The following is a 27019-nucleotide window of genomic DNA, read 5'->3' on the forward strand; positions in this document are numbered from 1 at the left end:
GACAAGGTCAATTGGGTCCTTCTTGTATTATGTATCAAGTGAACTAGTGGTTTTGAAATCTATAAATCTTCATACACACATGTATAGACATGACTTAATCCTGAATCTGGTATCATACAGCTTTTAGGACCACTCAGCTCCTTTTGTTGACTCCACATGCAGGAAGAAACCCCAAAACCTTTGTAATAATAAAGCTTCATTAGCTTCCTTGGTGTAATTATAATTAGGGGAAACAGTAACATTTCTAAATAAGAAAGAATAGTCTATTCACTCACTGTGTGTCTTATTTAGTTTGAGCTGATAAAAGAGAATGCCTGGGTGACTTAAATAGTAAACATTTACTTCTCACAATTCTGGAAGCTGGAATTCAGGTCGGAGTGCCAGTGTGGTCAGGTTCTTGGTGAGGGCCCTCTGGCTGTTTCTGTACACCTGTGGCCTTCCCTGGTGTGTGTACAGAGAGAATAGGAGCCTGTGTTTCCTCCTACTTTTGTGAAGGAATTCATCCCATCACAAAGCCTGGACCTCATGACCTAATGTAACAAAAATCACCTCCCAAAGGCCCCACCTCCATATATATCACATTGGGGGTTTGGGGTACAATGTAAGTAATTTTTTGATGACATGTAAACATTCAGTCCACAGCAGATACTTTTTAAATTTAAATTTAATAAGATTAAAATAAATTAAGTTTGAATAAATAAATTAAGTTTGAATACAATCTGAAATGAAAGGTTAGTTGTTTATTTATTTAGTTCCAGGGAGTCATTTTTAGTAGGGCCACGAGTTCTGAAAAATTGTAGTGCTTCAGTTTCATTTATGTTGAAAGATAAATTATATCCTTCTATCTCCAAAAACAACTAAACTTCTTCTAAAATTATTCTCAGAGAGTAGTGTCATATAAATATTTTATTTATGATGACTTTATTGGTATCAGTAAAAGTTTTTTCCATGTCTTAATACTTATGATAATAACAAGATTATAATAATATATAACCTAACTTGTAACTTTATCCAAAAGCTATTTAGTATACTTTCTTATCTTTAGTATATGTATTTTCTAACATGTACACACACATGTTCATGCATATAGGCACATACAAGAAAAACAATACCATATGCACTATTTTATAATTTATTTATTATTTATTGGACAATTTTCTATGTCAGTATATATCAATCACATTCTGTACTATAATGTTCTATTATGTTTATTTAACTAACACTCTTGGTGGACTTCTGGACTATTTTCACTTTTCCTTTAACATTGTGAAAATTGTCGCTATGTAGCTATTTTTACACCTTTGTTACAATGTTCCATAGGATGAATTTTGAGCTGTGGAATGGCTCATTCACAAGACACATAATTTTTTTAGTTAAAATATATTAACAAAGTGTTTCCAAATGGAAAACCTATTTACACTCAAATGACAAATTATGACAGAGCCTGTTATTCCACATTCTTGACAACTCTGGGCACCGTAAGTCTTTTTCAGTGTTAAACAGTGTGAGATGGATGCATAGATAGACAGACAGACAGACAGACACACACACACATATATACATAGTTAACCTAAATTTTCATGTCTTTACTTGTTGGTTATGATTTAATAGCTTCATTTATTATGTGCCAGACATTACACTAAGTACGTGGTCTCATTTATCCTTATACAACCTTATGAGTTTGAATATTTTTGCAAAGGTTTTTTAGCATTTCTGTTTTTTATCTTTTTTTATCCTCACCGAAGGACATTTTTTCATTGCTTTAGAAAGAAAGGAAAGGAGACAGTGAGAGTGAAGGGGCAGGGGAGAAACATCATTGTGACAGAGACGATTAGTTGCCTTTTTCATACGCATCCAGCTTGAATAGGGCTTGAACCTGCAACCTGGGTGTGTGCCCTGACCTGGAGTTGAACCTGCAACCTTTCTGTTATGGGACAATGCTCCAACCAACTCAGGCACACTGGCTAAGGCTTAACATTTTTATTTCTACCATGAATCATTTGTTCATTTTTCTGCATTAATTTTTCTGATTATTTTTTGTATTTTCCATATTCATATTTCCAGTAATTTAAAGTTTTTTCTTGTTATTTTCTTTTTTTGAAGGTGATGTGGACTGCATTAAGGGAATTAGCTTTTGTTTCCCTTGAATTTTTATTTCTCTATTAACACATTTCTCTCCTATCCATTTTTAAGGAAAATTTACATTTTAATGTATGATATGAGCTTATGTGTGACATCAGAACATTTCAGAGAATTATTTTAAGTATTCTGTGTGCTAATTAAATTTTCCAAGGATGATAATAGTCAATTAATATGTTGAGAGCCTTTGAAATATTTTACTCAGGGTCAAAATGGTCAAAACGTGTATTGCCACAAGAAGCTCAGTCTGTGTTCATCCTAATTTATTAATTATTGGTGGAATCAGGAAGACTAATGATTACTTTTCCCATGCCTAAGAACTTAGGCATTTGAAATATCAGGCCAAATAAAGCACCCGGAAAGAGCTCATTGTAAAAAAGCAGGCGGTAGAGTTGTAATGATAGAGATGCTTGTAAAATTGCATTTAGCCTTGCTTATTTTCTTTGAACAGTTTAGAGGTAAGATGAAAAAGTTGGTCAGCTTCTTTTCAGATGCCCTATATTACAAGGCATTTTGCAATGTCTGAAAAACTCTTACTTGGAAAACCAAAAAAGCTCATACAACCACAAACACTCAAGTGTGTATTAGTTCAGGAAACAAATCAGTTATTTATAGAGGAAGTTCTGTTGAAGATGTCACTAATGAAAGAGGAAATGCCCACAAATATAAACAGTTGGTCAAACAGGATGCTTAGTAGTACAACTTAAGGAAACCATTCCTGGCTCAAAAGGATTTTCTGACAGTTGATATTGTGGTTCTGTTTTCCACTCTGTAGCTTCCCATGAGCAGAGGATCATTACTTTAAGCTTTTTCTTAAAATAATGTTATTTTTTTTTCAAATTGTAAAATTAGTCAGTCTTTGTTTTACAAATTATGGAAAACATAAATGACATAATTTTAAAAATAATAATTAGATCTATTCTCATTATTCAAACATAAGTATTTCTAATCATTGATGTGTTTCCAGTTACAGTCATACATTTTTATTTTTAGAATACAAAATCGGGATCATGCAGTTTTATTTTTTTCTATTTCACTTAATGTTATTTTATTAGAATTTCCAAGCCATTAAATGTACCTCATTTTTAATACAGTCATAATATCTGTGTTGTCTTCAACTTACATAATATGTTTACCATTGCCCAGAATTAGACATTTAGGTTCTGCCCTGTACCCCTTTTTAATATTTAAAAAGCTTATATTTAATGTGCTTTGTCACATTTTCATGTCACAGATGCCTTGAAATGAAATTACTGGATTAAAGACTTGACAACTTTGGAAATATTGATATTGCCAAACTCCCTCAGAAAGGCTGAAAATTTACAGTCTTACTGATATTGACAGACAGCTGTCCAGGCCAGTGGGAGCGGGGACTGAGGGCATGGAGTGCAGCCAGACGATGCCTTTGCAAATTGCCCAGGGTGGTGGCAAGGACACTGAGTATCGCAGGGCAGTAGGCAGGGCCACATTGCTCAGGTACCCAAGCTCATGACTTACAAATGCTTCACCCCTGGTGCAGAGCGTCCTGCTCCTGGCTGCAGATCTCCCCTGCTTTTCCTGCCAGGGCTGTCCTGGGTACTGCCTAAAAGAACTGGCAGGGTTTCCAGGGTCCCTTTACTCAGTCTGTGGGCCTTGAGTATGGGTAGCTCCCTGCATGTGGAAACTAGGACATGAGATGGACGAGGGGGAACTGAATTAACAGAGCACCATAAGAGTCTGCCCTGCCCCTGGGTGAGATAGTAGCAAGAGGAAGTATTACAGTGAGTACATACAAGGCTAACAAGGTAATTGGATGGAGGAAAAGCCCTCCTCCTGCCTTCTGGTACCTGATTGGGGGTGGCACCAGGAGAGGGCAGGCACATGTGCCACGATGGTCAGAATGGTGGCAGGGGGAGGTGCTGGACAAAGAGACCTGTCAATCTAGCCTAGGGAAAAGAAGGTATCATTGATCAGGAGGTGGACCCAACCAGAGGAGGGAAATTTCAGAAGTTAATTATGAGAAAGCACCAGCTTCATCCTACACCCCAAACTAAGGGAAACCCAAGGGAAGGAAGGGACACTCTTTTGCTCACCTGACTAGTGCACCAGCTGGTGCCTTTGTGGAACCCTGTAGCCCTAGAAACCAGCATAGGCCCCACACATGAATTCCAGGAAGGAACCTGAAGCCAGAGAGCAGCTGGGAATGAGCTTAGCTACCTGTGTGACCATTCAGCAGCCGCCTGAGGCTCCCAAATGGAGCTCCTTTAAGTAGGAACAGAAACTCTAAGCACTACCTCTTGTTTTAGTCTGGCTGAGGGTGGCTGGGCTTTCCCCAGCTTTTCTGGAGGGGATGGGTTTTCAGACAAGAGTCTGCCATTCTCACAGAATGGGGGGCAGCCAAACCCCCATTTTGGTTCTGTAACGGGAATGATATTTCTTGAGAGTAACAGTCTCCCAGCACCAATGCTAGCATTGCTGGTGAGTTTATTAGTATTATGATATTGATAAGTAGATGCAGCATATTAGTCACAGTTCTCCAGAGAAACAGAACCAACAGGACTTCAAAGGTCGTGAAGAAGATGATAGATGGATGATAGGTAGATAGAAATTAATTGTAAGGAATTGACTCATGACATTATGGAAGGCATCAATTCTCAAGATCTTCAGGTGAAGTTAGGAAGCTGGAGACCTGGAAGAACCAAGAGTGTCATTCCAGTCTGAGTCTGAAAGCCTGAGAACCAGTATTACAGGTACCAGGTTTGTGCCAGATGCTTCAGAAGAAAGGCCAATGCTCAGTACATCAGAGCATGGAGCAAGGAAAGTTTTATTGATCAGAAGGCCCAGCTCAAGAAAATGGGAAAACTAATCCTCTAATTCATCTTTAAAGAGTCTGGAACTAAGGAGTTTTTTATTGTCAAGGGAAGGGAGGAGGGTTGAGGCAAGAGATGGGTGTAGGCCATATACAGGTGGGCTTAGAAAAGGATCCAAGGAAGAGTGAGAAACTGCTCAATCCCTTGGTCCCCATTGGTTGGTCTATTGACCACTGATGATCTGAGTCCAGTTTTGGAGACTCCTATAAATCTTTGAAAAACAGTCATCACTTAATGCATATTTCTACACCTCTTATCTCACAAGGAGCTGCACAAACCGTAAACGAAATACCTCTGGTTAGTTAGCTTATCTATAGCAGGTGCTATTAGCCTGAAGGCCTTCAGAAAGAGAAAGCATTTCTTTCTGTTACACCAGGGGGGCTGGTGTAGTTCCAGTCCAGAGGCAGCAGGGTTGGAGCCAAGAAGAGCCAATGTTTCTGTTTGGATCCAAACTCAGGGGAAAAGCCAATGTTACCATTCAAAGACCACTAGCAAGAAAAATTTCCTCATACCCAGGAGAGGATCGGCTTTTTTGTTCTATGTAACCCTTCAACTGATTAGATGAGGCTCACCCACATTGAGGAGAGCAGTCTGCTTTATTTAGTCTTCCAACTGAAATGTTGATATTATAAAAAAAATGCTCGCAGAAACATCTAGAATAATGCTTGATTAAATATCTGAATGCTCCATGGCCCAGTCAAATCAATGCACCTGTAGTGATACATTATTGTTTCTGATGATATTTCTTTAATGAGAGTAGGGAGTTTGAATACACTTTTATATTTTTTTGGCCATTTGTACTTCTCTTATAAGTTGTTCATATTATTTTTTTTTCTGTTTTTGTTATTGATTTGTGAGAGCTTTGTTTCTATTATAAATATAATCATCTTTTTTGATATTTGATGAAGTATTTGTCACAGTTTATAATTTACATTTTTAAATTATATTCGTAAATATAATAATTTTCCTGTATTTTACTTGGATATTATTTGTATGCTTAGAAAAGTGTTCTTTTAGTATTAAGATTTATTTATAGATTCCTTAATTTCAGAAAATTTTTCTTCATTATATCTTTAAATGCCTTTTTCTTTTTCCTTTCCAATTTTGAAGATTCTTTATTTCTCCAACATCAGTTAAGTTATTGGCTCTTCTTTATATCTCCCACATATGTATTATATCCTCCCAAATTTCTTCTCTGTTTATTTTCTTCCTCAAACATTTCCTACATTTTGCTAATTCACTTGAAAGCTATATTAATTTTATTTCTTATGCTATTAAATAATTTATTATCTATGATTGATATCATTTTTACATCAGAACCCAGGAAATATGGTATCGTCTAGCAGTTTCTGTTACAGAGATTATCCTGATTTATTTATTTTATTTTATTTATTTATCTTAGAGGGGAAGGGAAGGAGAGAGAGAGAGAGAAATATCAATGTATGATTGCCTCTTATGCGTCCCGTGCTGGGAAATGGGAACTGGCCTGCAACTCAGGCGTGTGCCCTTACTGGGAATCGAACCATGATCATGTGGTTCACAGGCCTGCGCTCAATCCACTGAGCTACATCAGCCAGGGCAGCCTGATATTTTTTCACTTATGTAAATTTATTCTTCACCTTCATGGATGCTTTTAAATCTTTAAAATTTTGTTTCTGTAATTAAAAGCTTGCGCTGAATGCATATAGTTGTAAAAATTTTTCTTTAAACTTGTTGGGTCCATTGTGGGTTCATAGACATGTTGTTTTCCACTCAACTGTTCCAATCTTACTACATTTTACTTGCTACTTTCTCATTGTTGTGGAACCAGAGATACCGAAGTACTATAAGTACTTATTTATCATTATAGTACTTTGCCTTTTGTGATTATAGTCATCACATTTGTAAAAACTCATTTTTTAACTCTTTTACTTTTTCCCACGAATCCCATCACAGCTGTCCAAGTTGGCCCGTTCGTCAATCAGGTGTCTGCACCGCTGGTCTGCTTGTCACTGCTCTCAGTGCGGATTTTCATTGTTACATCTTGTTTCCTCATCCCTTTGGCTCCTTTGTTAGTTCCTCAGACAACTGTTGTCTGGACCTACTTCTACTTATTGTCCTTAGGCTTTGTCTTCTTGTAACGTATTTAGATGTCTGAGGTTTTCTACTTATCTCTGCTCCTGTAATAGTTTTCAAAATCATCTTTTTTCTGGATTTTGGGGTTTTTCCTTTTCTTTGCATGTATCCCATGGTTTTGTTGTTCTTGTTGTTATTTTAGTTGATTTCCTTGTTCTAGAATGAGATCTCCATAAAACCCTGTGTTTTCCAGCACATGAAGTTATGATTTCTGACTCTGCTCACTTTTCTCTTAGTTAGAATTCTCTTTTCAACTATAAAACTTCATTTAAGATATATGTATATAATAATGGCCCTATTAACAGTAATTAACAGCATACATACAGAGCAGGTCTATAGGATGAAGTGCCATTTTTATCAAAGTACATAGCCTGGTTGTCTGACACTTGAAACCAATGAAATAAATGAAAAATGTCAGCCCCTAATTGACACTTCTACCAGGACTTTTCCTGTCTCTGTGCATGTGTAATAAACTTGCTGGGAACCACAGCTGTCAATGCTCTATGCCCTAACACGGACTCCTTTACTGTTACTGCTCCTGTGGATCTGTGATCTGCAGCCTGGAAAACAGTCAAGATAGTAACTGATGCTGATTGGAGGCCTGGCCAGCTGGCAGAAGGAAATAACTGGCTATCTCGCAAAGAAATCCTGTGAACTGCCCAGGTTTCTAGTTGATAGAGATCCTGGCCCTTTTAGCTTAGGGAATGCCATATGTCCAGTGGGGAAGTTGTTTCTTCATGGGAAATTGAAGTACAGAGTCAGAATAATTTTAGGTAACATAACCAGAATTACACCCTGTGTGTCTGATCTATCCACTGATCCATAGCTGCTCTTATGCAGAAACTGAGATTTTTATTCTGTTTAAAAAAGAGTAACTGATGATATTTTATTTGAACATAAGATAATTTTTCAGAAGTTAGAAGAAACAGTGAGGCAAACTGACATAGTTCTGTTTAATTCTAGGTATAGAAATGATAAGGCCTAGCAGAAAACAACCTCAAATGGAACTCTTGATTGGCAGGAAATCCTGAACATGATTAGATTATGTATGTACACTAACATTTAGGAAGATCAATTTTAGAACACTCAAATACAAATTGGATAATATTTGGACTTCCAACCAAGATGGAGGCATAGGTAGATACATTGCACCTCTTCGCACAACCAAAAGAAGGACAACAACAAATTTAAAGACAAAAAACAACTAGAACTGACAGAAAATCGAACTGTATGGAAGTCCAACAACCAGGGAGTTAAAGAAAAAACATTCATTCAGACCAGTAGGAGGGGTGGAGATGGGCAGCCAGGTGGAGACGACTTGCTGTAAGGCAGTGGGTGGCAGATGGGGCAGTTCCACATTCACATGCAGATAAACTGGGAGGAACAACTGGGGAGTGAGATAGATCAAGCAACCCAGAGTTCCAGCAGGGAAATAAAGCCTCTGACTGAAAACACCTGTGGGAGTTTGGGAGCCGGCAGGGGGAGAAACTCCCAGCCTCACAGGAGAGTTGGTGGGAGAGACCCTGGGTCTAGAGACCCAGGTTCCAGAACGTACACATGCCTGCCCACCTGGGAATCAGCACCAGAAGGGCCCAATTTGATTGTGGGAAGCAGGGGAAGTGACTGAAAACCAGCAGAAAGCAGAGCAAGAGGCATTGTTCCCTCTGGGACCCCTCCCCCACAATGCAGCCACATGTGTTACCCCACCCTGGTGAACACCTAAGGCTCTGCCCCTTGCTATGTAACAGGTCTACTGAGACAAAAAAAAAGAGGGGGGCCAAAATGAAAGAACAGTTCAAAGCTCCAAAAATAAAAAATAAAACTAAGTGACAAAGAGATAGCCAACCTATCAGATGCACAGTTCAAAGCAATAGTTATCAGGATGCTCCAGGAACTCACTGGGTACTTCAAAAACATAAAAAAGACCCAGGCAGCAAAGAAGGTTGTGTTATGTGAAATAAAGAAAAGTCTACAGGGAATCAACAGTGACAGGAAAGAAACCAGGACTCAAATCAATAGTTTGAAGGAGAAGGAAGAAAGAAACATTCAACCAGAACAGAATTAATTTTAAAAAATGAGACACTTAGGAACTTCTAGGACATCTCTAAATGTTCCAACATCCAAATCATAGGGTTGCCAGAAGGAGAAGAGGAAGACCAAGAAATTGAAAATTTGTTTGAAAAAATAATGGAGAACTTCCCTAATCTGGCAAAGGAAATAGACTTTCAGGGAGTCCAGGAAGCTCAGAGAGTCCCAAAGAAGTTGGACCCATGAAAGCACACACCAAGGTACATCATAAAGATCAAAGACAAGGAGAGAATCTTAAAAGCAGCAAGAGAAAAGGAGACAGTTACCTACAAAGGAGTTGCCATAAACTATCAGCTGATTTCTCAAAAGAAACCTTACAGGCAAGAAAGGGCTGGAAAGAAGTATTCGAAGTCTTGAAAGGCAAGGACCTACATCCAAGATTACTCTATCCAGCAAAGCTATCATTTAGAATAGAAGGGCAGATAAAGTGCTTCCCAGGCAAGGTCAAGTTAAAGGAGTTCATCATCACCAAACCGTTATTATACAAAATGTTAAAGGGACTTATCTAAGAAAAAGAAGATAAAAATATGAGCAGTAAAATGACAACAAACTCACAGCTATTAACAGCCAAACCTAAAAAAAAAAAAAAAACTAAGCAAACAACTAGAACAGCAACAGAATCACAGAAATGGAGATCACAAGGAGGGTTATCAGTTGGGGAGGGGAAGGGGGGAAGGTACAGAGAATAAGTAGCATGAATGGTAGGTAGAAAATAGACAGGGGAAGCTTGAGAATAGTATAGAAAATGTAGAAGCCAAAGAACTGATATGCATGACCTATGGACATGGTTCGAAGGAAGGGGTGCAAGTGGAAGGTTGTGTGCAGGGCCGAGGGGAATAAAGGGGGAAAATGTGACGACTGTAATAGCATAGTCAATAAAATACATTTAAAAATAAAAATTAAAAAATCGGATAATATGTCATAACCAAAGACTCTGAAAGGAGAGAGAGTACCAGAGGAATGAAAGTTGTTTTTAAGAACTAAATAGAAAGAAGGGTTGAAAATAATTTTCAAGAGGGAAAAAGGGGAAGATAACAATCAGAATCAACATTGGTGTATGTATTCTTTCTCTTGGCTCAGATGTAACCAAGACAAACATACAGAAGTGAGTAAAAACATGCCATTAATAGAAAAAGCATGGCTAATAAGAGAAAAAGGGAAGCTGAAACCTAGCATGAAGTGAGAGTTGCTAAAAATGATAAAATAACAACTGGAGGAAAAGAGAGAACATAAAGTTTTTGTTCAGACTAAAAATATACTCAACAGTGGAGAAAAATTCTACTATTGCAAGACATTCAATATGAGAAGAAAATATGATTAAGTCCTATATTGCTTTAATTTTCTCCGTCAAATAGAATCTTTACATGGGTGAAAGACTACAGGCTGAACATTTGCAGTCTCAAAAAAAACTGCTTATGAGGGTACCTAGGTATTCTAAGTAACTCCACATTTCTCTTCCTGCATGAATGGCAATATTCATATATGAGAGGATCTGATGAACTGACAGTAAGGAATGTGGAATGCAGGACACTTTGGTCATAGAAAACAAGTAGAAAGTAAGCAAAGTGTCCCTAGTTTGATAAATTGGATTCTCACTCTTCCTGGAAGCCCCGAAAAAATTCCCAAAATATCTTGTTAAATTGATTCACTGGAAGCACTAGAAAAAGGAAAGTGGTGATTTAACCACAAGGTAACATATACTATTATACCAATTTTCTTTATTAAGGGGTGTACCAATATAACCAGGAAAATGCTATAGACATAACTGATGATATATTTTGCCATGATGTCTTGCGGACAAGATGGTGAAATGTGGACTGGGTCCATATAGTTGAGTTGTTTATGCTTTGTTAAATAAATATATTAAAATAGTATTGTTTTAATAGTTTTTGTAAATTCTAAAAATAAGGAAAAATGCTGAAAAACAATAGCATGCCAGGATGAGACCGGCCTGATGGTTAGTTAGGAGGATGTCAGAGGACATCATGTAGAGGGTCATGGAGAGAAGCAGGGCCTTGCTCATAAAAGAGGAACCTCAGGGGACACAAATGGCTTTCTTCAAACCCGTGAAGAGCTGGCATCAGAAACCAAGGCTGGAAAAGTCACCTGGGGGAGTCAGGCAGTGACTGAAATTAAGTGGCCTCTGGAGTTCCCCTTTCCTCCATGGTTTTTTTTTTTTTTAGCTTGGTTTTCTTTTATAGTCCTGAAATGTTGATGTATATATTTTAAAATTTCTTTTAAATATAACCGACTACATTCAGTCCTAACTAAATAAAGATACATACTTTGTATATTTTTTAAAATTTATTTTAAGCTTTAGTGTTTTGCTCATTAGATAATAAATAATGAAGTAAAGTTAAGTGACTTACTTTAAGAATCTAGTTGCTGCTAAAATATCACTTAGGGTATAATCGATTATTCAAAAACTGACTTTTCCTAAGGAAAAAAAGGTAACCCAAAATGCTCACATAAAAACAGAAATTTAATAGTATTTTAAAAGATATTTTTAAAGAGTATCACAACTTTCTTTAGGCATGAGTTTCGATTTGTTTGCCATTACAGTTATGTTGTGAAAAATATGATTCTTCTACATTCTCCAACTTTATTGTCAGCGGTACTGTTTCTCTAGGTGTTCCAACTGAAAATTTGGAGTCATCTCTGGCAGCTCCCTCGCACCCACTTTTCACATCCTGTTAGTTGCAGGGCTGTTGATCCTTTTGATAACACTTAAAACCTTTCCCTCCTGTCCTGTTTTTTTCCACGGGCCTAATTCCGGTCTTCAAGATCTTGAACAGTCTCTTTGCAATAGCCTCAATGTCACTTATGACATTATTTACTCCCCATTTTAATTCTTTCTCTCACCATCACCAAAGTCCATTCTTTATAAAATGAGATCTGCTTAAAACCCTTCAACAACTGACTGGGGAAAAAATTCAGACTCCTGTATACAGCAGTCGATGCCCTTAATGCGTCGGCCCCAGTCTGTATTTTTCGTATTTTCCAGCCTTTCATAGCCACTCATGCTTGCTAAGACCCAGATCTGTAAGTTTCAATCTGTGGTCCTTAGTGTCCCAGAGTCAGTCAGAAAGCCTCAGGATATAGACATGGTTCATCTTCCTGAAGTTTAATTTTAGTTAAATATCTACAGAAAAAAAAGTAGTTGACCTGGTAAACTATGAATTTTTAAGTGAAATAGATAAAAATACAGAAATTTGTCTTAGCAGTGAGTCTTTTCAAGCTGCAACTTGAGATCACTAGCATTACCCATTCATTCTTGGCCTTGGATGGTTCTGGTTCTAAGTGGAAAAGTCTGAGAAGCACTGCTCTAGATACATTTAATTATTAGCTTTTTCCAGAACGTGCCACAGTATGTCAGACTTTACTCTGTTCTTTTTGGGGAGAGCATTTCCCTTCTTCTCTGCCAAATGAATCTCCTCAGTTTTAAAGGTCGAGTCAAAGGTTTTTTTTATTTTGAGACCTTCTCAGAATACCTCAAGCAAAATTAATTGCATTTCTTTCTTTCCTGTAACACCTTTAACTTCTATTTTATTATTTAAAAGATGTCTTAGAATTGAGAATTTCCACTTAGAATCTTCCACTTGTCTTCTGTGAAGGCAAGGTCTTATTCTTTTTTGTTGTCCTGGAATATACCCAGCCAGTGTTGTGTGGTAAATGTTTAACAACTGGTTCCCTGAGACAAGGAACAGCTGATCTGTAGCATTAGTAAATTTCCATTGTAAAATTCTCTCACTGTGGTGGGTTTCAAGCTACCACTGCGAAATCACTGAACACAGAGGTGGGAAGAAATGCATAATAGCATGATTGTATAGTCTTTCTACCACACAGATGCAATAGATACATAAGTAATAATAAAATGTAGTCAAATAATTAGGAAGTGGTATGACTTTTGAATTACCTTTGCTTTTAATATAAATAGTATGTCTATATACTTTTATTTTAAAAATGGCTATGTATAACAACTGGTTCACAAAATTCTAGAGAATTTAACAATCATTCTTATGAACTCATACAAGCCAGTACTAACACAGCACTGTTTGTAAATATTGACAAACCATAACAATTATACTCAGAGAACTCTAGAAAAAAATTGTGTTGTCCGTGAAGTGGAGATAACGTCAGCACTGGTGTCCCTACTGAAGTTATCTTCAGATAATCTGTTGCATTTATATGCGACTTCCTAGTTCTTCATAAAAATCCTCAAAATGTGTAACCCAGAGGGGCAAATCTCAGCCAGAGGAACACAAAGATAATTAACTGTTTCCTAAGTTTCCTCCAAGGGTGACCTTTTCCCTCATATAGATAAGAGGTGAAAGAAAACAGCTAGGGCCATCCATTCTCAGAAACCCTGCAGAGTGAGGAAACAACAAAGAAAATGGATGTGGTGCCCAGAACTGTTAGCATTTCCTCAGATAAGGCTTTTACTGGGCCAGCACTGCAGTCAGGACACAGGACCTTGGCTTGTACTTGCCGGTCCTGTCGGAGCACACTGGCATGTTACAGGCAAATCACACGGCTCTGGCGTGTCCCAGCAAGGGCTTCCTCCTTTCCCTTGATGTGAAATAAAATAGTCCTGGGAGATTAAAGGACAAATTTTACTTTTCACTTTAAATGTTCACACCTCTGTTTGCTCTGTCATATAATAAACATCTCTCTGTGGCAGAATTTAGAGCCAAATAATGCAATATAACTAGACATTTTCTTTTATTAAAGCTATGACTTTGGAGTATGATTTTAATTTAAAAATCACATTTACATTTTCTTTTTCCATTTTGTAATGGCAGACGAGAAAGAAATCAGTCATGTCATGAAATAAGTTATGTAATATATGTTTATTAGGTTGTGCTATAGTGCCTATGCCACTAAATTGGTTGGATTTCAAAACACTATATAATAACCTTTCAGGAATTTGAAGTCAATGGAAAGGAAGACTAAAAGCATCAGAAAATTAAGGGCACACATTTAAATGTGTTTCAATAAATTAAGGGTAGTTATGTTCATTAAAAGCACATATTCCATGTTACTAAAACACTGCAAGTTGCTTTAATTTCTGAGTTCCATTAAGAAACAAAGAGATGTTGATAAAATCAGGGTCACCTCAGTAATACTGTTGTAGCATCCCATCCATAAAAATTTGTCTATGGCAGCTTACAAACAAAATAGTTTTTAAATATGAGTTACTAAAGACTGTCTGGGTTCGGAAGCAGATGTTAGGAAGGGAACAGAATGAATGGGGGTGTATAAAGGCTAAGTGCAACGTGACACACAGACTTCCTAAGCAATGAATAATGATCTCATTCAGCATTTCTCAGAAGTAGTAGTTCTGCATTGCAGATCCCGGGGTGGATCAAAAGAATCATAGAACTATGAGCACACATCTGTCCGTCTTCCAAAAGAGGGGGAAGTGCTTGATTGAACACAAAGGCTATTTTAAAACATTAATCTTGTTTTCAGAAGTCCGATGACCTTTGAGGAACTTTTCATTGACTCTTGTTTGCTCTGTATAGACACAGTTATGAATCGTTTGTTTTTCCTCTGAGTTCCAAAATATTTGGAAATAGGAACATTTGCGTTCACTTTGTTGAAATGTATTTTTGAGGGGCTAAAAGGAAGATGAAAGATTTTAGGTCGAGGATATTTTCAGATATTAAAACAACTGGAAAATGGACACTTTAAGTGATACTCGCTTTATAATATAAAGAAACTTTGCCTGGCTTTTCTGAAAATGCCTGCCTAGCTCTTATACTGCTTGCATTAGAATCCTTTTATAAATCTTCTGTATGAATCAATCTAGATTAGCATGCTGGAAAACACCTTTCATTCAACTGGAATGTATTAGTCTTAATTTCTGAAAACTTTCTGAAATTTTTAAAATATTTAATAAACACAACACAAAGCAATGATTCTCATAGCACTAAGGTTTTTTTATTGTGACAATTTATTTACTTCTTTCTTTTTTACACCAGACCAAAAATCCTTGAAAACAGAATCCAGACATTATTTGACTTTGGATTCTCAGGATAATGCACCATTACTCCTATTTGAGGAATGAATGATTTCTTAGAAAGGGGTGGCAGCGTGTTTTATTGAATTACAAGTGTTAATATGCATGAAACGAATCTGTAAAAATGTGCAGCAAACAACTACTGTAACAGTAGTTTTCTGTAGAGAACGAGACAGGAAAGAACTATTAGGAGACCTTTACTTTCTGCTCTGGATTCTTCTGATTGTGTTTACCACAAACTCACTTTACTGCTTTCGTAATAAAAGTGTTTAAGCTCCCAAAATGTGGTACCTTAAAGCTTTATAGATGGAAAGGCTTGGCAAATATTTAATTCTGTTATGTTTATGTTGAAGTCTTCTATGTTACACATAATTTAATAAAATTATATTACCACATAATTTCATTTTCTGGGGAGAAATTTAAGTTGAACAAGTTTTTTAATTAAAACATGTCACTTCTAGTTCTTTTCTGATTTCTTGGATTCTCTTGGTAGTTCTGTGTCTGTTTCCCTTTCAGTTTTCTCATTCAGTCATCATCACCTTACTATGTGGGGTTGGGGGGAAGGTGGGGAGGACAGCACTGCCTAGGTCCTGACTCCACATTTCCCCTCATTCATTTAGAACACTATTATGGTCAGAATATTTACCTTTGTGGACCTTTTTTATTAGTGTATTGTGTATGTGTGTGCATATATGTATATATACATATATATAATATGTGTGTATATATATAAAATATTCATAAAACTAGAAAATGATGAATTTTAAATTTTTCTGTTCTTCCTCTCACTAGTCTTATCATTATCAGTTTACCTGCTTACAATATACATTCCATTCACAAAGGCTTTTTTGTTTAGATTTGGTAAGGCAAAAAAAGAAATGGGGCTAAGAAACTTGGTTTTGTACCTCATAAAGCTGCTTCGTTAGCTTTGAATTGCATTCTGTTGGTAGTGGTAGCAATTAACTGATGTATCTATTTAAACTAAAACACTTTCCTCCCTGAGAAATGAGCCATATTCTCCTTCAATTCTGAGAAATCTCCCAGGTATCTGAACTTACCTTGACTCCATTCCCCCCACTTTACTCTTCACGTCCAATTAAATCACCCTTATTTTTTGTTATTCCTTCACAGTACATCTCATATTGGACCTTTTCTATTTGTTCCCATTACTACCACTTAAATCTATGATCTGAAATATTTAAATAAACACAGTTTCCAAGACTTGTGGGTTCCCCTCAGTTTTTCTTTACTTTGGATCAGTTGGTCTTCTTTTCCCTGTTGCCATTCTCCCAGTAATTGGTTTCCTACTTATTCCTAAATAAAATTTGATTTCCCTTAGCCTGACTTTCAGTGTCCCTGGGTACCTTTTCAGCTTGGTCTGTAACTGTTAGGCATTCCATTTGTTCCAGTCTGGTTGGTATACTTGTTTTCATTCCCCTTCAAAAAACTTACTCTTTCGTTTCTCTGCCCATTTGGTTATACCATTTGTTTTAATAAATTGCCCTCAGTCTTCCTTTCCTATCTCTCTGGTAAAATCTTTTCTACAGTTTTGGGTTAAATTCCAGGACCTTCTAGAATCTTCTCTTCATTTTTATCGCAGGCAGACTCTCCTATGGATAATTTTTTATTCATTTAAACACTCTTTTGGAGCTTATCACATTGTTTATGTAGGCTTTTCTCTTCTTTAATTTATTCACTTACTGTGTGTCAGGTGGTGTGCTGATACCGAGGGCAAACAAGAAGCAATTGTTCTCTGTTTGTGTGGCTGGGTTGGTGGTACAGTATATTCATAGATGTTTAAAACTGAGGTGGCTGAAATGTATATGTTTGTAATTGTTGAGCAGCCTTTAATAGGTTGATTTGGGCCCATCTGTTTGGTTCCAAGCACAGTGTGGTGGGAAGTTCTTTATAAGCTACCAGACCCTGGAGAAGTCTTACTCTGACACACTCCGGCCTCCGCCACAGCTCCCAGCCCCTGCAAGCTTCACCCACACAACATGGAGACAAGGATCCACAATACATGGATCCACATTTGTGACCCAGTTCTCTTTATTGGACTCTTTCTGTCTGTATTTTCTTAGGCTGATTATTGATTAAAGAAGAGAATCCGTTAGGACTTTGAAGGGAGGGGAAATTCTGGACAGTATTCCATGAAAACCACTCTCTGTTCTCCAGGACCATCAGCTGAGGAAGCAGACATCAATCCTTTAAGCCTGCCAAGGGCCAGGTTGATAAATTTTAGGCATCCTGTGGCAGATGGTGAGGAGAGATTGTTCTCACCCACTCCACCTTGAATAGCCAGACAGAATAAAGTTAATATGGAATGGAAGATAATGTGACCAGAGAAAAGAAAGCCATTTAGTTCACTTACTCATTTATTTGTTCATTCATTCATTCATTCAATGAGTGTTTATTAAGAACCTTTTATATGCCTAGCACTCTAGTCGGCTTTGGAGGTATAATAATAAAAATAGTCCCTGACATCATCAGCCTTTGTGATAGTAAAAAGAGAGATTGTACAAAGATGAAAAGGGCAGGTTAAAGAGAGAAGAGAACTGAGAAGAGGACTTTGATATTAATCAGGCTATCATATGATTGTAAAACTAAGGGATTTTACAGGTGTAACTTAAGGAGTTCCAACTGAACCATTTGTAAAACTGTTTTCTCATTACATTCAGTGGTGCATCACAGTTCATATTTCAAATATGACTTATTGTAAATGTGGCTTTCAGAAAGGATATATGTAACTCAGGAAAAGCCTGTTCTTTATGCCCTTGCTAAACTTTCAATTTTGACACATATAATTGTTTTTATTAAGACATGTTATTGTTCTTACAGTGTTGATTGACCAGCTACCAAACTATGTGAACCGCATTTACACCACAATTGGCAGATTGTGTTCTAGTGTGAAGTATAATACATCAGGTACTTCCTGTAATTCCATGTTAAAAATTAGAGTAGAAAATAAGCAGTCTCCCCCGAATTTTACGTTTTTAAGTTAAAATGTATCACTGTCACCCATGAGGGTCTGTGGAATGCCTTTGCTTGTCACCTGGAGGAGAGCTGAAGCTGTTTGTTTATGTCGTGTTGCCATGGGAGCAAGCAGTCAGGAACACTTTATCCTCCCGTGGCACAAAAGCAGGGCATGATTGCTGACAGAGTAACTGGTCAGAGCAGTACTACAAACTCATTTTAACTCTGTGGCTCTCGACAAATAGAATTTTGTGATAAAGTCATCAAGGTGTAGACATGATGCCAGTGGTGTGAATTGCTGTTAATTAGATATACGTAGCACAAATGGACGTACACCCTTGGGTGTGAATTTACCCCAGGATAATGTTTTTCAGTGTGTGATTCTCAAGTGGTTTGTATCACCTGAAAATTCTGCTTCCTGGGCTCTGCCTATGGAGATTCTTACTGCTCAGGTCTGGGGTAGGCCCCCAGAGTCAGCACTGCAAACAGGTCCTCAGAGGGTATGAATGCGAAATGGAGTTTGAAAGCTGTGGACCTAGAAGAAAAGACTCTCTATCAGTTGATATAACTAAATTGTTGATAGAAATAAAGCTGTAATTATTAAATGTTCAAAAGCACAGACTATATATAATGCACTGACAGACAATGTAAAACAAATTTATTGAGAGCATTCATAATCTTCCCTACCCAGTGTTTACTATGTGCATGCTGGGTTTTCTGTATTTACTTAGACATGGAGAGACCTGGCAAATAACCTGGTCCTGAATGGGAAAGGAAAATCTTTTCTGCAAGTCTCTGAGAGTCATTGTCTTCTTGTGACCTTGTCTGTTTTGAGAGCCAGATGTCCTTGCAGGAAGTCCCAGGTGGACTTTCTGGAATGCAATTTCATACTCTGCCAGTTCCCTCCGCCCGTAAGTGCCTACAGTTGAAGCTCTGGTAGCAGGTGGAGCTTCTAGAACAGTTCCGTCTGCTGTCCCAGGACCTGGGCAGAGACTCCACAGGAGATGCCATTCGTAAACTGGATATGGGTGATTCACACAGCAGTGTAGTAGGGCTGAGTTCTTGGCAGAGGCTCTTCAGAAAAGGTGTTGAAAGAAAAGTTGAGATTTATGTTACTCAGTACCTTGGCCTCAAAAAGTTTTTGCTTTGGGTTCTTGGGTGTGAACGGCAGCTTTTGCCTGTGTAAAAAGTAGCAGACACTCTAAGTCTTGTGCCTTATAATTGCTTTCAGTCAAGTCAGAGAAAATGCCAGTTTACATTCATACAAACAAATTAAGAGGTGAGTTTTAAATCATTATATAAAACAGTCACATTGAAATTCCTTTTAAGAGACGTATCCTAAAGCACATTGATATCAATTCAGTAAAAACCCTACAATCTGTGAAGCAAAACTACAGAATTGCAATTTAAAATTACAAGAAAAATTACAGAAATGTTTTACAGAATCCATGCCAATGCAAATGACAGAAACCTAATGCAAACTGGTGTGGCATAAACCCTAAAGATTCTGTAAGTTAATTGTTTGTGAATGACCAACCTCGGGTATTGCTAACTCCAGGCACCCCAGATGTCACAGTACTCAGTCTTTCCCTCAGTTCGTCACTGCGTGCTGCTCCTTCAAGGTGGCAGCACGACGGCTGGTGGCTTCAGACTCTTATCCTTTCAGCCTCCCAGTCCAGATGAGAGAGATTTTCTCGTTCCAAGAGCTCCAACAAAAGCCCTAAACAGGAGTTTCATTTGTGACAGAGTCAGTGTCCATCCCTGAGCTTATGGGTCAGGGAGCAGATGACATTGACTGTCCATTCTTAAGACAAGGACAAGTGAGGTCAGCTGTAGCTAAATTACATAGGTCTCAAAGGAAATTTTGAAGTGCTTCTACCAGAAGAAGGAATAGTGCTGAGTCGGGAACTAGCATCTATTCTATTACATAGGTACTTTATAATAAGTAAGCGGTATGTAAAAAATCTATAGAAATGCAGTCCTAGGGATTAGGAAATGTAGAAGGAGCAGTCAGGTTTTTGACATTCACTCTTCTGATTGCTGTCTACTGGGATTCGGCATGGGTGGCCATTTTTAGCCGGAATACTTTTAATCATCTTTTCTTACCTTAAACTATTTGGACAGTATGTTACACTTCAGTGCAAGATGAAACTAACTTAAGTATTGCTCTTCTGTACCCTTGGATACAGGTAATAGATGTGGTAGCTTTTGAGCATCCATGTGCCATTCTTTTACTTCATATGTTTCTCTTTTTCTGGGAGAAAATTGTATATGGTACCACTAGATCCTCACTTTTTTAAAGTCTGATGATTAGGAAACTACTTTATTATTTTTAATTACAGAATTCTTAGGATTCTCAGTGATGCATCATCAAAATAAAATCGTTCTTGAAAATACCATCATCGAAGCATATAGCCTTTAGAAAATTAATATTTTAAGTTCTGCACATATTAACTCTTCAGATTCATATAACTACTGACATATATATGAAGAGAAATGTAATTCTCTGTCAGAAAATTTCCTCATTTTTGTATCTATCTATTTTCCTACTCTCTGTTCCTCTCTCAGGTCTCTAAAGCTTTCTCCCTTTGTAATTATCATTTGAAAAGCTGGAACTAAAAATTCTCATTAAACAATTGGGCCTATCTAGAATTTTCTGAGAGAAGTAGGTTATGTTTAAGAAAAACATAGAGAAAACATGATGTTTCTAACTATCGTTTGTTGTAGCTTATAGTTATCACACGACTGCTATGATTCCTTCCCCATTGATTACATACGACACTATTATCCGTGTTTTGTTAACTGGTTTTTATTATTTCTGGGTAGGTCCAAGTAATCATGCTTGTCAAACTGCCATGGGTGAGTACTCTTATAAGCCAGCTTTAATCCAAGGAGTGGGATGAGGAATCCAACAGGTGTCCAGTTCCATTCTCAGCCCTGTAAGCTATGCAGCTGGCTTAGTACTGACATTTCCACTGCCCTGCATTACCCAATCAGCTGATCACAGAATAAAGAATTTGCCAGACAGCTTTCATTTGTATATGACTTTCCTTTTAGAAACTGATTTCATGTATATTACCCCTCTTGATTCTCACAATACATGAGAGGTCATTTTCTTAAATTTTGGGGTAAAGACTAGGGCTTCAGGGTCTTTGGTGACTTGTGCCAAGTTATATAAGAAGGAAATGACAGCGTCAGGACTTTGACTTTGGACTGAGTTCATGTTCTTTCCATCACGCCATTGCCTGGAATCCATTCTGGCATTTGCAGACTGTGAGACAGAGCTAAGCATGTGTGAAAGACCCATTGCCACTGGGCCCATCCATCAGGATGGCTGCAAGGCTGAGTAGAGTGCAGGCATTTCAGTTGGAAGGCACGGGCGCTTGACAGAAATTGAGACACTGGGAAGAGGAGTGAACCCGTAGGACACATTTTAGAGGACATTGAAGTGACTGAAAGCAATTGCCTTGATATCTAAACCTCTGAAATATTGTTTGAGAGGTACTGACCTTGGGTACAAGTTAGTTCTTGTGCTACTTATGTGAGTGGCAGAAAAACGGCACCTGTTGTTAATGACCAGTCGGGCCAGTCCTTAATTCAGCAACCTCGGTATTTGAGTTTGGCTTGAAAGAATTCAGAGCCAAGGAACTCAAATTGTGAGGGAAAGTTTATTTAGATAGTTACAGAGGTAGTAGAAGGGCCCTTGGAGTTTACCCCAAGGGGGGAACGAGGGAAAGAGGGAGAAAGACCCGTGCCTTAAGGGGAACAGAAGGGAGAGGCATGTACCAGGTACTTTTATCGAAGGCCTTAGGGCTAAATCCCAATGCAGTTAGAACACCCATCACCTTTCTAGCTGTATCGCCTCATGGTCTCCACTGATTGGTGGGTGCCAGGATGTCATTAGTCAGTGCAGCTGGTCCTGATGTCAGCCATGGTGTCTCTCCATTTGATTTTGCTGCTTTTCTGGGCCTGGAGCTGAAACACAGCTAACGCCTAGATGTCGTCTTCCAGGGTTTAATGCTTAAGAGAGTGGTCTTGCAAAGGCCTATAGTTTTCCCAGTGGCACCCGGGACTCTCTGCCCTGGTGACCTTCTGCACCTGGCCTGTGGTGCTTACCCTGCTCAGGCCTGTAACTGCTTACTGCACTTGTAGCACAATTCAAAGAAAGGAAATATTTTCATTGAATTATATTTCATTTGAAATATGTGATGTTTAACTTTTAATTGTTTCAAGCTTGTTTATCCCCACTTTACTAGTAGGTAAATGAAAATTAGCTTTTTCTTTTAAGCTCTTTTTTATGTATTTTCAAATTTAAATTAATTTTTTTTATATCAGAAAGAGAAATCAATAGTTTGGATTCCTAAGAACAATTATTTTAAGTTGGTTAATTTATTACTGGGGCTTTGAATTGCAAAAAGAAAATATTTTATCTAAGCTTTATTTTAAGAATATCAGTTAAAACTGCCACAAGTGATAATTTTGAAGGGCTATAATACAAAATGGCATAAGGTTGTCGGTTCCATTCAACGGTAAGTAAAATACGACTTGAATTCTAACTGAGACCTATTGTCTTTCCCTTGATAGTATTATACTTCTCTCAATTTCTTCATGATGTTATATTTACAAAGTTAAATACATAAAATCTTATTTGCGTGGCTGGAAGCAGACCAAACGTCTTAATGAACTCAGCTCTGTCTATATTAGGTGGGGAAATCAAAGCCGAGACTAATAGTTTCTGTGCCCGGGAAAGAATCAGAGCCCTAATTAAGCCCACGCAGAGCACTGGGTAGAGTCTGCTTATTTTCCACGTTTCCTGTATGAAATGGTCTTGACTCATCCCATCAGCTTTCGTGTGACCTTTCACCAAGGAAGTGCAAAACAGAGGTGAGCGTAAATCACACTGGCTCCCAAAGTATGGCAGTGGGTAGATGTGATGTATTTACCCCTCAGACCATGGCGTCTTGTATGGCACACACCCATGGTGATCCTGGTCCTGGCTTTTCAGAAAATACCAAGGCAGCTCTTAATTCTGTTTTAAAAGAAGAGTAGTGTCTAGGTAAAATGCTGAAAGTGTCTGCCCCCGGAGCAGCGGAAACAAGAATTCAGATGTAGATGCTTCATGTGAGCAAAAATCTGGGGAAGGGCCAGCACCATTATTAGTACACTCGTTAGTCATCAGAATTGCCAATTGGGGTATGAGTGTAGCGACAGGTATTTTACATCATGTAGGCATTTGATATAGCACAAAATTCAAGACAGTTGAAGTTGAAAAAAATAAACAGTGCAGTTGTTGATACAGTAATCACAACCCTCAAAACAATTCTATTTCACCCCCAGTTATGAGCCACATACTGCCATTTTGGCCAGTGGACCACATATCCAATGGTGGTCCCTGGTCCCATAAGATTATAATGGTGCCAAAAATTCCTATTGTTTGGTGATGGCATGCCTCTCTTAATGTCATAGCACAATGCATTTCTCATGTATGCAGTGATGCAGGTGTAGACAGACTTCCTGAGTTGCCAGTCATAAAAAAGTGTAGCACATACAGTTATGTGCAGTACATAATAATTGATGATAACAAATGACTATATTACTGGTTTAGGTAGTTATTACTCTATACTATTTATCATTAGTTTAGAGTGTACTCCTTTTACTTACCAAAAAACTTTGCTGTAAAACAGTATGCCTACGTGTCACACCAGCAGCAGCCTCATAAATCTTGCGTTTATGTCTCTGGATTGCTTCATTTTCTCTTGCGTGTGATTCCACTCCATGTTGTCTTATAAATGTAACACACTCTAACCGTACAGTGTTCATAAAGTCTGCAGTGACGTCCCAGGCCTTCACAGCCACTCACCACTCACTCGCTGCAACACCCAGAGCAGCTTTTCCCGTCCCACAAGCTCCATTCGTGTAAGTGCCCTACACTGTGAACCACTGTTTAAAATCTTTTATACCGTATGTTTGCTGCACCTACTCTACATGTAGATATGTTTAGATACACAAATACCTACCATTGTGTTACAATTGTCTGCATGCTGTACAGGCTTGTAGCCTAGGAACAATAGGCTATCTCAGCGATTTTCAAGTGGCGTGCCACGAGAATTTTAAAAACATGTAGTACCTATTTAGTCAGGGGTACCAACCTCTTTTCCCTTAGATTGTCAAAAAAAAATGGCAACAGCCAAAATAACAATAGCTGTCCAGTGTGAGTGAATCAAAATTAAACCTTTTTTTGGTCAGATAGGCAAAAATATATTTTTGGTGTGCTGCAGAATTTTAGTAATTAGGTTATGTGTGCCATGTAATGGAAAAGATTGAACACTGCTGGGGCGTACCAGCTAGGTGGTGGAAGTGCACTCTGTGGTGTCTGCATAATGAGGATGTCCCCTAATGACCCTTCTCAGACGCGCCCCTGTCGCCAAGCAGCACGCCTGGGAGGTCAAAGCGGTGCAGTCATTCTCTTCCTTCCAGCCTTATCTGCCTGACTCAGTCACCGTCAATGTCAGCCACAGTGTATATCAGTACAGTTCAGGCTCTATGATAACCGATCCTTATGACTAGAAATTAGAGCCAAGTAAACATAGTATTTCCGCTAAATTTAGCGAGTCTTAACTTAGGTACATCCAGCTGCTCATAGAGTGTCCATGGAGCTCCAGTGGGGAGAACCACTACATGAAAATAGGAAGAAAAAAATTGTGACTGAAAGATTTGATTCAGAGACTCAATACAGAGTACCCCCTGTACTTTAAGATTTATGGAAAGGGAAGCCTCTACGCAATTTTCTAAATCCTGAATACATTTCGGTTTTTATTTGTATAACCCCTGTAATCAGGGCTAAATACAGACAGCTAAGAGTTTGGCTTGGCCTGTGTTTTCTTCAAATGGCTAACATCCACTTACAGGCTCATAAATCCTTCCAGTGTTTCCACCGTGTGGTTATGTGGAACCCCACCCCCACTCACAAGCAACTGGAATTGGGTCACAGATAAGGTAAATTACTTGTGGGGGGGAAATTGGGGAGATGAATACAGTAATTTTGTTTCCCTTAGTGTGAGGACTGAATTTGTTGCAACAGGTTTACAAGTTATAGTTTTAGCCTGCAGCTTTCTGTGTTGCTATTTTAAGACATTACATTTAAAGGAGACTGGAGAGGTAAAAATAACTAAATTTAATTGTAAAATCTTGGGACATTTGAAAGGAAATTCAGGACCCTGTGGAAATTTCTATAAAGTTCAATAGGAAATTCCCTCTTGTCTCAAGTCTTGACTTCACTGTTGTGTGTGTGTTAAAATAGAAATGATTTGTTTTTCCCTATTGAATACCCACAGATAAATTTAAGTGTTTAAGGATTTTAAAAGAGCATTGATGCTTTAACAGCAGAAGAAAACAGACTTTTTAGCACTTAAATATCACAGTTCTACAGTGACTAAAGCCATGTTTAGATATTGAAAATATTCTTGTGATTAAAAACAATATGAGGTGTGGCTAAACTCTGAGTTTGGTACAAGTGCTGCAGACTGCGAGCCTGAAGATTAACCTAGTGCCCGGGCTGAGTCAGGGGTGGGCTTTCAGAGCCCAGGTCCAGAGTGAAAGGAACAGGTAAAGACCCTGGGCCGAGATCAGTAGGAATGGAATGGAAAACAAGGACCCGCCCCCTTCAAAATACAATTGTTGTTGTAGTTTGAAAAGGTATTTTTCTTCTCCCTGTATTGTGTTGGGTTTAGGAATTAGGGTCAGTTTTCCTGAACCATTTTAGGTTTCATTGACAGAATAGTGGGTGAGAGATATTTGGAAATGCTTTCTGGTATTTGGGGTTAGAAATATAAATCCTATTCCCACCCAGAGTTTCTGTCTCATCATCCCAGCAGGAGCCTGGGCCACCCCCAAGCCCCAGAGGTGACTTGATGGGCAGGGCACAGAGCGGTTTCCTGGAGCCCTGAGCAAGGCTGTAGAGTACTATTTCCTTTTCTCAAAATGCAAGTGTTTATCCTGCAGAGCTGGGTGAAAAGCAAAGAGTGTTACTAAAATGCTTTCAATGTATTTTTTATTTACATTTAGAAGCTGGTGTAATAATAGATAGTAATTGGTAATTCCCCATAGTAGAACTCTGCAACTTAAGGTTTATCCCTTCTCTTTTTTCATCTTCTAGTCCAGCAGTTCTCAGTTTTTACTGCATGTTGAAGTCTCCTGGAAAGCTTTTTAACACTGATGCTGATGGATAGGATAGGCCCAGCCCTAAACCAATTGCTGCACCAAAGGCCTGGGATCCAGGCACAGTGCAATCTGAGAACACCGGCACTGGCTGATTCTAATGAGCCGAGGAGGGCGAATTCCTCCTCTGTGGGCACACAGGCCCGGAGCATCTCTGTGTCGGCTGTTTATTCTCTCCATGGCTTTACACGTTTCCTCAGCTGTGTTACTGGTCATGTCTAGTGTGTGCTGATTTTGAGATACAGAATAATGGCAATCAGATTGAAGGTTTGGACATTTTCAGGCTAGACAAACAAAGGAAATTCATGTTGATGATACCTTATTTTAAAAAGGAAATCCCTGAACTATCTTAGTATCAATAGATTGATAAACCCTCTATTAACTACTCTCCTTGCTCTGCCAACATTTAAGGTTTGAAAATATTAAGCGTTTGTTTTACATCCTCTTATCCATCAGCACTGATTTATTTCTCTCCTGGGGTTTAACTACAAGTGATAAGTTACACATAAATTTAAAAAACAAAACACAACACTGAATAACCATAGAAAATGGCTCAAAGATATAAAATAAAAGTCCTAATCCCTAGAAAATGCCTCTGAATGTGCTCCTATTTCAT

The 27019-nt window shown here is 38.2% G+C and overlaps 1 protein-coding gene across 1 annotated transcript in view; it reads left to right on the forward strand.

Annotated features, from left to right (window-relative positions):
* ADGRV1 (adhesion G protein-coupled receptor V1) overlaps positions 1–27019 on the forward strand; it is a 508576-nt gene that overhangs the window by 362392 nt on the left and 119165 nt on the right. The gene's annotated exons all lie outside the window — the stretch shown is intronic.

This window comes from Sturnira hondurensis, unplaced genomic scaffold (genome assembly GCF_014824575.4).
Source record: "Sturnira hondurensis isolate 20B ecotype Veracruz unplaced genomic scaffold, ASM1482457v3 Scaffold0021354, whole genome shotgun sequence".
NCBI classification, from domain to species: Eukaryota; Metazoa; Chordata; class Mammalia; order Chiroptera; family Phyllostomidae; genus Sturnira; species Sturnira hondurensis.